Raw genomic sequence first — 11,457 nt, forward strand, 5'->3', positions numbered from 1 at the left:
AGTTTTGTTGAAATCTCGACAAACATATGATTACGGCCTAAAAGCCAACTGTCAAAATCCACTTTGAATGGAAATTCCGGACAAACTGTTATGCGCCAGTCACAGATGTTTATAGTAACCGAAAGAGAAAAGTTTTCTCTTTCATAAACTGTTGTGAACTGTGTTCGGCTAGTAACGGTTTTTCCGGAATTTCCATTCAAAGTGGATTTTGACAGTTGGCTTTTAGGCCGTAATCATATGTTTGTCGAGAAATGTATCACTTTTTTTTGTCTGCACGGAAACGAAAAACTACCTAAAATTGAGTTCCTTTGACTCAATCTCGTGCACTCAAAAAAATTATCACTTATTTCTTGTGGCACTAAAAACTGGATTCTAACCGCACTGCGCACTTACTATTCTCCTATTAAATTCTTCTCATAGACTGGTTAGTTAAATTGGTCTGTCTATGAAAGTACCATCTCTATCACTTGAAATATATGTGTTTTGACAGCTCGCAGTTTTCAGTAGCAGTTTGATCACTCGCACTTTGAAAGTGCGGAGTCCAGGTTGGTGGGAAGTGCGCAATACTTATCATATGCAAAAACATATAAATATTTTCCATAATAATGTACTCATTGATAGGTTTTTTATACTCAAATTTAAGTTGAATTTACCTAATTTTGAGTATACCCCAAACAACTCAAAAGTACCTTCCTCCACGGAAGGCCTCGACTGAGTCGAATCTCTCAGTTTGTTTTTGACAACACTAATAAGTGCGAAAGAGACGCACAACTCAAAAGTAAGTTAAAAGAACTTATTCTGCAGGTTGTTTTATTTAACCTTGTGCTTTATCCAGGCTTAGACCATAGTTGATCCATCTTGCCTATAGTTGTCGTTTTTAATTATGCACCTCCGATGTTGTTGTGTTGTGAACGATAGTCTTCTTTTCACAGTTTCATTTCGATTTGTTTCAAGAATTGTACGATGCCTTTTAGCTCTTCTGAGTTTTGATCTTCGAAGATTTTGGTAATTGGTTTCATTTCGTGTAGTACTTTTGTTTGTTCTCTGGTTCTTGTCCACCTAGTACAGTGGTACAAGATGTGTTCCAGGTCTTCAACTTCGTCACATCTTTCGCACATTTAATTTGCTTCCCATTTCCATCTGAATTTTCGGTCTTTCGTCATGCAATGGTTTATAATCTTATTCTGCTTAAAACAATCTTTTCTTCAGTTGTCAGCTTCAGTCCTTTGCACCAAGGTCTACTCAACGGTGTCTTCGTGAACTCAAAATGTTTTACTCCTTTCGTTTTTGATAATTCCTGGCATATGTTTATCCACTTTATCCATATTAATTTCTTTGCTAAGATAAGGGTATCCCCCAGCGTGAGCGATTCCCTGGTCGTTTCGGCTTCAGCTCCTATGTTTTTTGTTGCCTGCACCGCTAGCTGATCTGCCATTTCATTTCCTTGGATTCCTACATGGCTAGGCATCCATTGTATCGTCACTTTCAATCCCTTGCTTTTCAGAGCTGCTATTTGTAGCGAAGCATCTCTCACAACATGGTTTGTTTTGATTTTCTCCTTGTTGGCGAGGCATTCACATGCGCTTCTGGAGTCGGTGATTATGACTGTTTCTTTGTAGGCTTTCTCCGCGATCATCTTGAGAGCTTCAGCTATTGCCCTAAGTTCTGCGTTGGTGATACTGGTGTTGCAGTTAATCTTTTCTGTCCGATAGTGCTTGTCAGCCCAGTCCACTGCGGCCAACGCTGTTCCATTTGGGTTCTTGGATGCTTCTGTGAATAATTTATGTACATTCGCATATGTGGTCTGTAACGATTCGCTTGCAGCCGCCCTCCATTGTTGAGAGTTGATGTTGGTTTTTTTTGCGTCGATTCCTGGGAGAGCTGTTTTTACATCCAATGCACAGTTCTTGAGCTGTTTGAAATTCCGTTTTGTGTCGACCGAGTTCACGGCTAGTTGTTGAATTACTTCCTTGTGTTTGCATGCCAGTTCTGTCATGAAGGATCCGTTGCTTTTATCGTTGTTGAGGGCTTCGTCTACGAACTTCCGGTTCGGGTTCCAGTTATGCTTGGTCTTCAGAGTTTCTTTCATCGACAACCATTCCAGTGTTTTATCCATTGGTAACTGCCCACAGTCTGCCAACATTACGTTTACCGATGTGCTTTTCAAGTAGCGCATTGCTACCCTAACAAATGCATTTTGGACAGTTTCTAGTTTTTGCCGATTTGCTTTTGCCGCGTTTCCATACACTATTCCCCCGTATTCAATTTTGGATCTAATGAGGGCGTTTCCTATTTTTAGCATTGTTTCCGGATCTGCCGGGCTTCTTCTGTTGCTTATCATTTTTAGCATGTTCATGTTTTTGCTAGCCTTAGTGGTTACCGCCTCTATGTGCTTCCTGTGTGTGAGACCTCGGTCTGTTGTGTATCCCAGGTGCTTGTGTGTGTGTGTTTACCAGTTCCAACTTCTCCCCTTGTATTTTGATGTTCATGTCCGTGTCATTCATTCTGCTGAAGTTTATTATTGCACATTTCGTGGGATTTACTACACACAGAAAAAAAATATTGGTAAAAGTAAGAGTGTTCCGCTCTCAGCAAAAAACAACCAACGCCAACTATTGGCGATTCTACGTTGAAGTAGTCCACAGATAGCGCTGGAAGCAAAGTGTTACTGATTTGATTCTGTTCCGTCATAGTGCATATATTTTCTGTATATTGATAAAAAAATAACTTTTAAACACTAAATCACCGATCAATTTGTTGATAATTGTTTATGAAAATGAAGGAAAACCATCATTTTATAAGATGATGAGTAAACATCTTGCGAAAAGGGTGTAAAACATAGTGGTTTCTAATATTATTCGCAGAGCTATATGTGTGGTGTTCCGAAATGTAATTTGTTGAGCACCGTAGCCGCCGCAACATCATTTCCCGTTCCTCCTAAGTTTAGCTAAACCTTCATGAGATGGTGTCAATTCATGAAACTCTCCAGTTCACGCGAGGAAAGAATATATCCGGCTAATAGGAAAGTGTCAGCTTTGTATCATACACAGCCGATCCTTCTCTCTGATAGTCTTCACAGAATCTCCTACGTAGTCCAAAATATAAAAAAGTTTGACATTTGTACTTATTGGGTCTCGGTTTCGAGTAGGAACTTTATTTATGGAACATTTTTTTATAACCACAACACAGAGAACAGACGTCCATCTTCAGCATTCAACTTGTGTAAAATCTCTAACGGTTTCGAAGGTAGTTTGGATATCTAAACCAGGTGCGCTACTGTCGTCATGTTTTTTTGTGGCTGAGTGCGACAGAACTGACAGCGGTTATTCCTCTACCCAGTCAAACTAGTCCGGAACCGATTCGGACTTCCAGCATGAATTCCAGCTCAAATGCGTCAATCGATAGAGTCGGAATCGGTTGTTTTCTTTGAGCTAGATTCCATGCTGAATCCATCCAGGATTTCGAACCGGTTCCGGAATCGATTTGACGGATAGTTGGGATAGGTTGGTGCGGCGGCGCTAGTGTTTTTCGTATATTAATTCAAATGTTTACACACGTTTTTTAAATATTTTTGTTCGATCATGGATGTCTGTTCTCTGTGACCACAATAATACCCCGATTACATTTCGAAGAAATGTATAAGTCAAATAGTTGCAAATGGCAGTAATTTCAGAATAATTGCAAATAAAACTAAATTTCTTACTCGTTTCATTCATATTTTGGTAGTGGTAAGCTTTTTCCGAGAAGAAAGTGAAGTTTTTGTTGTAAGCTACGACTCACTTGCGGGTGAAAAACAGTAAACTGTATCACTATGCCAGTTCATGAGCTGAATCATAGGTGTCGCACGACTAATTTTGGTTTTGCCTCAAATCGCCAATTAGGTTGAATGTAAAACTTTCAAATTAATCAAGAATAATAATCAAAGTAAAAGTTCCCCTTTTAAGCAAATAAAGATTAGTAGTCAAAACAAAAATTTTATTTTTAAACTAAGAGTATGCGTTGGTTGTTTTTTGCTAAGAGTGAAAAACTCTTATTTTTACCAACATTTTTTTTTCTGTGTACACGCTTCAGTTCGCTTAACTCTCTGTTTAGTTTTTCTAGGTATCCGTTAGCTTTTCCAATTATTTCCGCTCCTTCTCCAATTACCAAGACAGTAAAGTCGTTTGCGAACTGGACCAGCGTCACACCGTCTGCCTCTATCGTGTGTAGGTTCGTCGTATAAATATTGAAGAGAAGTGGTGAAAGTGGACATCCTTGTGGCAGCCCCATGTTGGTGGTGATGTCTACTGTTCCTTCTGGTGATAAAATGCTTATTTGCCTTTTCCGTAGGTATTCGTGGATCCAAATCTGTGCTGCCGAAGGTATTTCCTTTTTTGCTAGTATTTCCAGAAGTCTTTGGCAGTCCACCGAGTCGAAGGCTTTCTCCAAATCCAGAAATGTAGCTACTGCCTGTTTTTTGTTTAGCTTGGCATCCTTGATCGAGTTGACTACATAGCTGACACAGCTGATAGCAGAGTGATTCTTTCTGAAACCAAAAGATAGAGTCGGAAACAAGTCATGCTCTTCTGCGTAGAGGTACAATCGGTCTTTGACGATTGTGTTTATAATCTGCAGGAAAACATTCATTAACACGATTCCTCTTTTGGAGTTGATGTTGTTTTGGTTTTTGTTGGGTTTTTGTATCAGGACTAGCTTGTTTCGTCTCCATCTTTCCGGGATGATTTTGTTTATCCATACTCGATTTAGTTGATTGCAGACCTCGACCAAGATGTTCACATTTATTTTTTTCAGTATGTGGTATGAAATGTTGTCGATGCCGGCCGCCGAGTATTCCTTTTTGCTTTTCAGGACTAGCATGAACTCTGTTGTTTGGAGCGGAGCTTCTAGTTCGTCATCTATCCGGCTACTCGTTCGTGCCGGTGTCAGCTCTCGAAGAATATGTTTGTAGTTTGCGTTCACGAACTTTTCTGCGACTTGTTTTGGTGGGTGTGCGTTTGCTCCAGTATTGTTTCCTGTTAGGCTTGTGTCCAGTCCCCTAATGATATTCCAGATCTGCTTGGCTGGAGTGTATTCGTTTATCTTTTCCTTCAGCGCAATATTGTGTTTTCTTTTCTCCTTCCTCACTAATCTTTTGAATATCGCACGTGATTTTTGCAGTTTCAACTGGCTTTCTAGGCTTCTATCCCTGTTGAAACTGCGGAGGTGGATTCTTTTGTTATTGTATGCCTCTTGTATCTCTTGATTCCACCATTGCTTGAGATGATTGGCTTTTTTGTTGGCGACTGTATAGCTTGCCTTCTTTATATATTCTTCGAAGATGTCTTGCATTTCTTCGGGATCATGCAGGAATTGCGGTTGGATGCTGTTCAGGTACTCTATTGCTTTTTTTACGTTGACTTTCGTGCGTTTTTCTTCGCTCACCGGGATTTCCATCATGATGGACATTTCAATGCATAGATGGGTGCTTCCGAATTCCTCTTCCTCCACCTGCCAATCCATGAGTTTTGCTAGATCTTCTGAGGCTATGGTCAGGTCAACTGCTGTAGGATCACTGTTGATCCGCGGTACGGTTGTCGCTGTTCCGTCGTTCAGCATTACTAGGTTGGACGCCAGGAGCTCCTCTGCTACCGCTTTTCCTTTTGCACACATTGTACTTCTGTTTTCCCATATGGGATGTCTTGCGTTGAAGTCCCCCGATACGATGACGTGATTATCAAGTTTGTCGATGATGTTGAATAGTACTTTTATTTTCTTCAGCTCCTCGTTTAGCAGCTACTGGTCTGGTGGGATGTAGATCGATATTATGGTGAATTTTAGTGGCATGTTTGTGGTTTGCACCGCTACGGCTTCAATTGGGTCTATATCCAGTAGGTTAACTTTCTTGTAGGCCACGTGTTCTCTGATCAGAAGGGCCACTCCTCCATAGCCTTCCTTTCTGCATTTCTTGATCATTTTAAATCCTTTTATCCTGTACTCTTCTTCCGGTTTGATCCAAGTTTCCTGCAGGCTTGCTATGCTGATATGTTCCCTTTTCAAGTATACTGTTAGCTCCTCTCTTGTTTCCGTGGGTCTCAGCGACTGGATATTAGTTTGTAGAATTTTTAGTTTATCCATCAATAGTGTTGGTTGGCTCTTCTGTTTCCTTACTGGTGCGATCTGTGTAGCCCTCTAGGTCTTCCGTAAACTCGTCAAGGATTTGATTTATGGTGGTGCTAATTCTGATCAACATTTGCTCGTAGTCTATCTCTGTTGCTGCTTGTCCGGATACGTCCGTGTATATGGCTGATTGTATCTTCATCATCTTCCTTACCAGGTTTAACTTTCTCCAAAATTGTTTGATCTCGGTCGTGACTTTCTCCGCGATAGTGATTTTGTATGGGTTTTCCGCTAGCTGCCGTTTGGGAGTTTCTTTCACCTTATCTGCGTATGACGTCGTTGATCTTACGGATGGTGTACGTTGCTTTTGTGTCCTCGATGTTCCTTGAATTGTTCTGTATTGGGAGCCGGTAGTATATCGCTTTCTCTGGGTCTGGGTGATTTCCGGGTAGTCTTCCGCGTTCGAGAGTAGCTCGAATTGGTTTTCCTCATTCCATTTCGATCTGGCTTCTCTGTATGTCAGCTTTTCCTTTTGCATTGTCCGGTTTATTCTCACCTGTTTTTCCTTTTCTGGACATTGATTGTCTGTTGGGTCATGAGGGCCACCGCAGTTAATACAGGCCTTCTGTTTGTAGTTCCCTTCCAGGTGGTGCTCTCCGCATATTCGGCATTTTGTGGTTCTCCAGCATTTATCCTCTCGGTGTCCAAATGCCCAGCAGTTTGCGCACTGTCTGATTGGGAACAGGTACAACTCTACTTTAAAGTAACAGCCGTACATTTCTACCAACGACACGACCTGAAACTCGATGAAATATTGTGAAGAAAAAGGGTCCGAGTCATTTACAGCCAGTTACCAGTATATTGAGTGACCCCTTGATTCGAACGAAAAAAATATTTCTTCAGCAACACTTCTTTTGTTTATTGATTTTCAGTTGCTGTATAGCAACCGTGTTATGTGCACAATACAAATCCAGTAACTAATGGCGATTTCGCTTGAATCTGAAACTGAGTCAGGTTCTAACCCCAACCGCTTCATACATTTTGACAACAGTTGGGGTTAGGAACTGACTCAGTTTCGCCTCAAACGAAAACCACATAACTTGAAAAACAAATTTCATAAGAAACGTGCTCTGAACGGATTATCGGCATCGTACGACTTTTCGTTTTCCTCCGTACGAGGAACCTGCAACGGTTGTGGAAACGAAAAACTGTAATCCTTCAAAGTATCCATCAATCGAGGTTTAGCGCAACAAGGTAATGAAGTAAAAATTCTCTATTGTATGTAAAACTTAAACCTATGTTATTATTTTCAGAAAAAGAAACGAAGGAACGATAAAGTTCGCTCTCGTTCCGTTAGTCAGCAGCCTTGGTGCTAGATACTGTACTCCGTAAATCGGTAATAAATGCGGCTCCTTATCGCCCAAAGTATCGAACGATGCAACGTTATCAGAGTTGGAATTGAAAAGAGCGGCGTGCCTACCGAAACTGAACGAATAGTTGGACGAGTGATCCCTGTGGGTACTGACAGCCAACTTTCTCTCAGCGAGTCGCACACTGAGCGGAATCGCTACATCCATATTATATGACAGTCATATAATACAGCGCTATTGGAATTTCCAATGATTGCTATATTAGACTCTCAATGGAATATCAAACTTATATGGTTATCATGTTAAAAGTTGCATTCCTCTCAAATTCAATTCTATTAGATTTCCATATAACATTTAAATTCCAGTGTCAGACCCAAATCTATCAGCGCACTTTATAATAACTATATGATAACTATCATATTAAAAACATTAGGTGATCCTATGAAATGCATGTGACACTTTGTTAAATATATGTATGGAATGTTTAGTGTATTAAAGCATATGATGGTTTTTTAAATCTATAAGAAATGTTACTTATTTAGTTAGCTTTTTCCACGTAATAATTATATGAATCTCCAATGATTGTTTTCGGATGTGTTCCGAAATAATGCAGTCATTATCTGCACTGTAATGAAACAACTGCAATCTAAATAAACAATAAAACTTTAAATATTTAATAATTCAGAACATATTTGTACATATGTTACGTTCGGTTGAAGAAAATTTTGCAGTTTTATCGACGCTCCAAAGCTTTCGCATGCGATAGCATAAAACGCGTGCGAATAATTATAACATTAGAACCGTCCACGGAGAAAGAAACCAAAACATTATTTTCATTAATAATAATACCAAAGTCCATAAACGAAAATCATGCTTGTATTACGCAACCTTAAAATGGGTATATCGACAAATGTTCAGAGACACTAAAAGTAGTCGCTTTTCATTATATTATATTATTTTTGGAATGTCGTATTTCGAAGAAGAAAGGAATAATAATAGGGAAAAGATCAGTTGACAAACAATACTTGAGTTTCAGTTCGACATCTTTGTTAGGAAAGCTTACTTTCTTACTACATAGTTCATTCCAAATTTCTGAATTTCGCTATAGATGTCATCAATGGAAAATATTAAAAGATTCTTTGTTTCATGATTGGACCCTGATAAGGGCTAATATAAACAAGATAATAATTCGATCCCCCACCCCCAAACTTCCAGAATATGTAAATTTTCGTTGTTAACTAGCACGACACAAACAAATGATTCTACTACAGCATTCTTTATTGATCAACGCTGAACACACAAGTTATGCTCTACCAACCATATCCATATTCCATCAAACAACAGCATAGAACGAGTACCGAGTAGTGCACTGTCGTTCTACGCATGATTGTCTCCGATTTATGGGAAATCCCATAGAACATGAAACAATTCTGCGTATAGCGGCAGTGTATGTCGATGAGTGGGAATTTATTTTCCAAAATACGAAACGAAAATTTCAATTCTAATACTTACGGGAATGGTTTTGTGGTTCTAATAAGGACCATTTGTTAAGAACTAGTATTTCATACAGCTCCATGCTTCCTAACCAATATCAATGCGGTTTTTAACACATCTCATGGCAGGAGCAATTTTGAGAGCGCCTTTGATTAGCTACGGCTAGCAGGGAGCATTCCTTCTAGGAAATAACGAAGCGAGGGAGTCTCGCTTATGTTTCTTATGAAATCTAGCGCAGGACTTTGATAAAAAAAATACTTTCCGGTTTTTGACACATTTTTTCTTAGAACTCTTGCTATTTGATGTTATCCTACTCTATCAGACCTGAACCGGATTCAATAGACCTTTCTCGTCAAGAAATTTTATATGCTGGAGCACTTCTTTTTTTATCCCCGATTCATTACTGCATATTGCCGCGATGATTTGGTACCTCTAGGATAACCAACCAATTTGGGACCCCTAGAGGAAGTGAAATTACGTTAACTTCAATAATATTTGCTTGCATGTGTTTTATAATGCAATACATGCAGTTTGCTCCAAAATTACTGTTCTTATTGACACATGCAGAAAAAAATTATTGTAAAGGAAATCAATTCTTATTTAATATCAAACAAATTTTCATTTTATATATGGGCTAACCAAATTTTGGATTAATTATAACCAATTGAATTGTCAGATCAATTTTTCAGGTATCGTTAAAACAAACATAATTTTTGATTGAACCAAAAACAATTTTTATTGGAACAAACTTTGTCTACCATTAAAGTGAACGGAGAGTTTCATAGTTACAACGAGCAATATCATTTGCTTCAATTGATGTTCCAACAAAATATTTGTTTGAAATATTTTTTTCTTATGTCCACCTCAATCCGAATGTTAAAAGTTTCAATAAAAAATAAATTGTTTCACTTAAAGGATCAGTTTGAAACAATTACCAAATATATTGGGTTAATAAAACTTTTGATTGTTTAAGTTTTTATATTCACTTCTAACGCAATTTTCTTTGATTTAATAAGAAATCAACATTGTTTTAACTCAAGGACCATTTTAATTAAAAAACAAATCAGTTGAAATAAAAGTTTATTTAGCTTGGTGGCTCAATGTAGAGTAAAGTAATTAGGATTGAAAATATTCGTACACCATATATCACTAAGTACGCGGACGTAGCGAAGGTTCAGGCCAGCGGATCACTCTTAATTGTTACATATATGCCCAAGAAGCTACTAAACAGGATGTTGACAGTAGAGCGATATTCCTTGCATGCAAACAGTACAGCAACTGGCGCTTCAAGAGAATTCTGGAGCCAAACCGGAGAGAAATCGATCAGTTGGGTTAACACCGACATCTATAGCGGATCCTCGTCCGAGCGCTGCTGGGTGAGGGTTGCAATTACACATAATCAACATTTCCTGGATTCGTTTGGACATTTATCGCTGGCTGTCTAGAGACCTGAACGTAACGCAGGCAGTGTGAGTTCCAAGTCGGCGATATAGGTATCTTTTGTCCATACTTACCGAACGCGAGTGGACACTCCGGCTACGGTGGCTACTGAGTGATGCTACCTGTTGACCATAATTGGCCCCTTGAGCAAATACCTGAAATTTGAACAAATTTTAGCGGACCATACTGTCCATTCAACCCTTCCGACATTTGATTCACAATCCCGGCTGACTTTTGCGGAAATGAGCCAGGATACCGAATAGGTAAAACTTATGCTGAATTGTACTCACATTTTCCTTAGGCTCGCGATCTTCTCGATGAAGAAGGTTTCAGGTTCGAAAAAATCCGACGCGTTCTTTTTCCTAACTGAGAAGAATGCAAAATCTGCGAAAATGATATTTCTTTTCAGCATGAATTTTTCACATTTCAGACTCTTCCATAATAATTTAGATAAAACAGTACGAAGAAACCTTGTCAAACACCAAAAAGGCATAATACCAAATCAGACAAACTAATAGAATCAATAAAAATATTACAATTGGGTCATTAAGCTATATATAGTTTTCCGTTCCATTCGATTAATTTTAGGTCCAATATACATAATATAACATTATTTCAAAAAAAAAAAAAGATGGGTGGGTAATGTCTAGGACATAACCGGAGTGTCGTGACTACTCGTTTGACTTGTAATTCAAATCGAATGATACTCAATGAAATATGTGGGAATGTTTCAAGTTATTCTTTATAATAATTATGGTGGTTCTGAAAAGAACCTTTGTTGTTGGCGTCTGCGTTGATAGGGGATGCGCTGGATTCTAAGCTCGTTGAGACATTCATTCATGAAATGAACAATTTTCTTGCTTTGAAATATCAATGTTAAAATCTCTCGAAACAACCATCGGAATCTTTTCCGTACAGAAATGAACACGCTTAGCGAAAAACTAGGGGCGGGTAATGTCCGGGACATAACCGCGATGCTCATATTCTTAAAATTCTGCTTGTATCTCCTTCAAATGGCTAAATTTTGCGCATTAAGTTCGATTCACCGGGCTCAGCG

The 11,457-nt window shown here is 38.9% G+C and overlaps 1 long non-coding RNA gene across 1 annotated transcript; it reads left to right on the forward strand.

Moving 5' to 3' along the window:
• The first annotated feature begins 6,936 nt into the window (after positions 1–6,936).
• On the forward strand, positions 6,937–7,913 carry LOC131676376 (uncharacterized). Its single transcript, XR_009303166.1, has 3 exons — positions 6,937–7,069; positions 7,218–7,350; positions 7,410–7,913. It is a non-coding gene; the product is annotated as an uncharacterized LOC131676376 (long non-coding RNA).
• The last annotated feature ends 3,544 nt before the right edge of the window (positions 7,914–11,457 follow it).

The sequence above is a fragment of the Topomyia yanbarensis genome, chromosome 1, assembly GCF_030247195.1.
Source record: "Topomyia yanbarensis strain Yona2022 chromosome 1, ASM3024719v1, whole genome shotgun sequence".
NCBI lineage: Eukaryota > Metazoa > Arthropoda > Insecta > Diptera > Culicidae > Topomyia > Topomyia yanbarensis.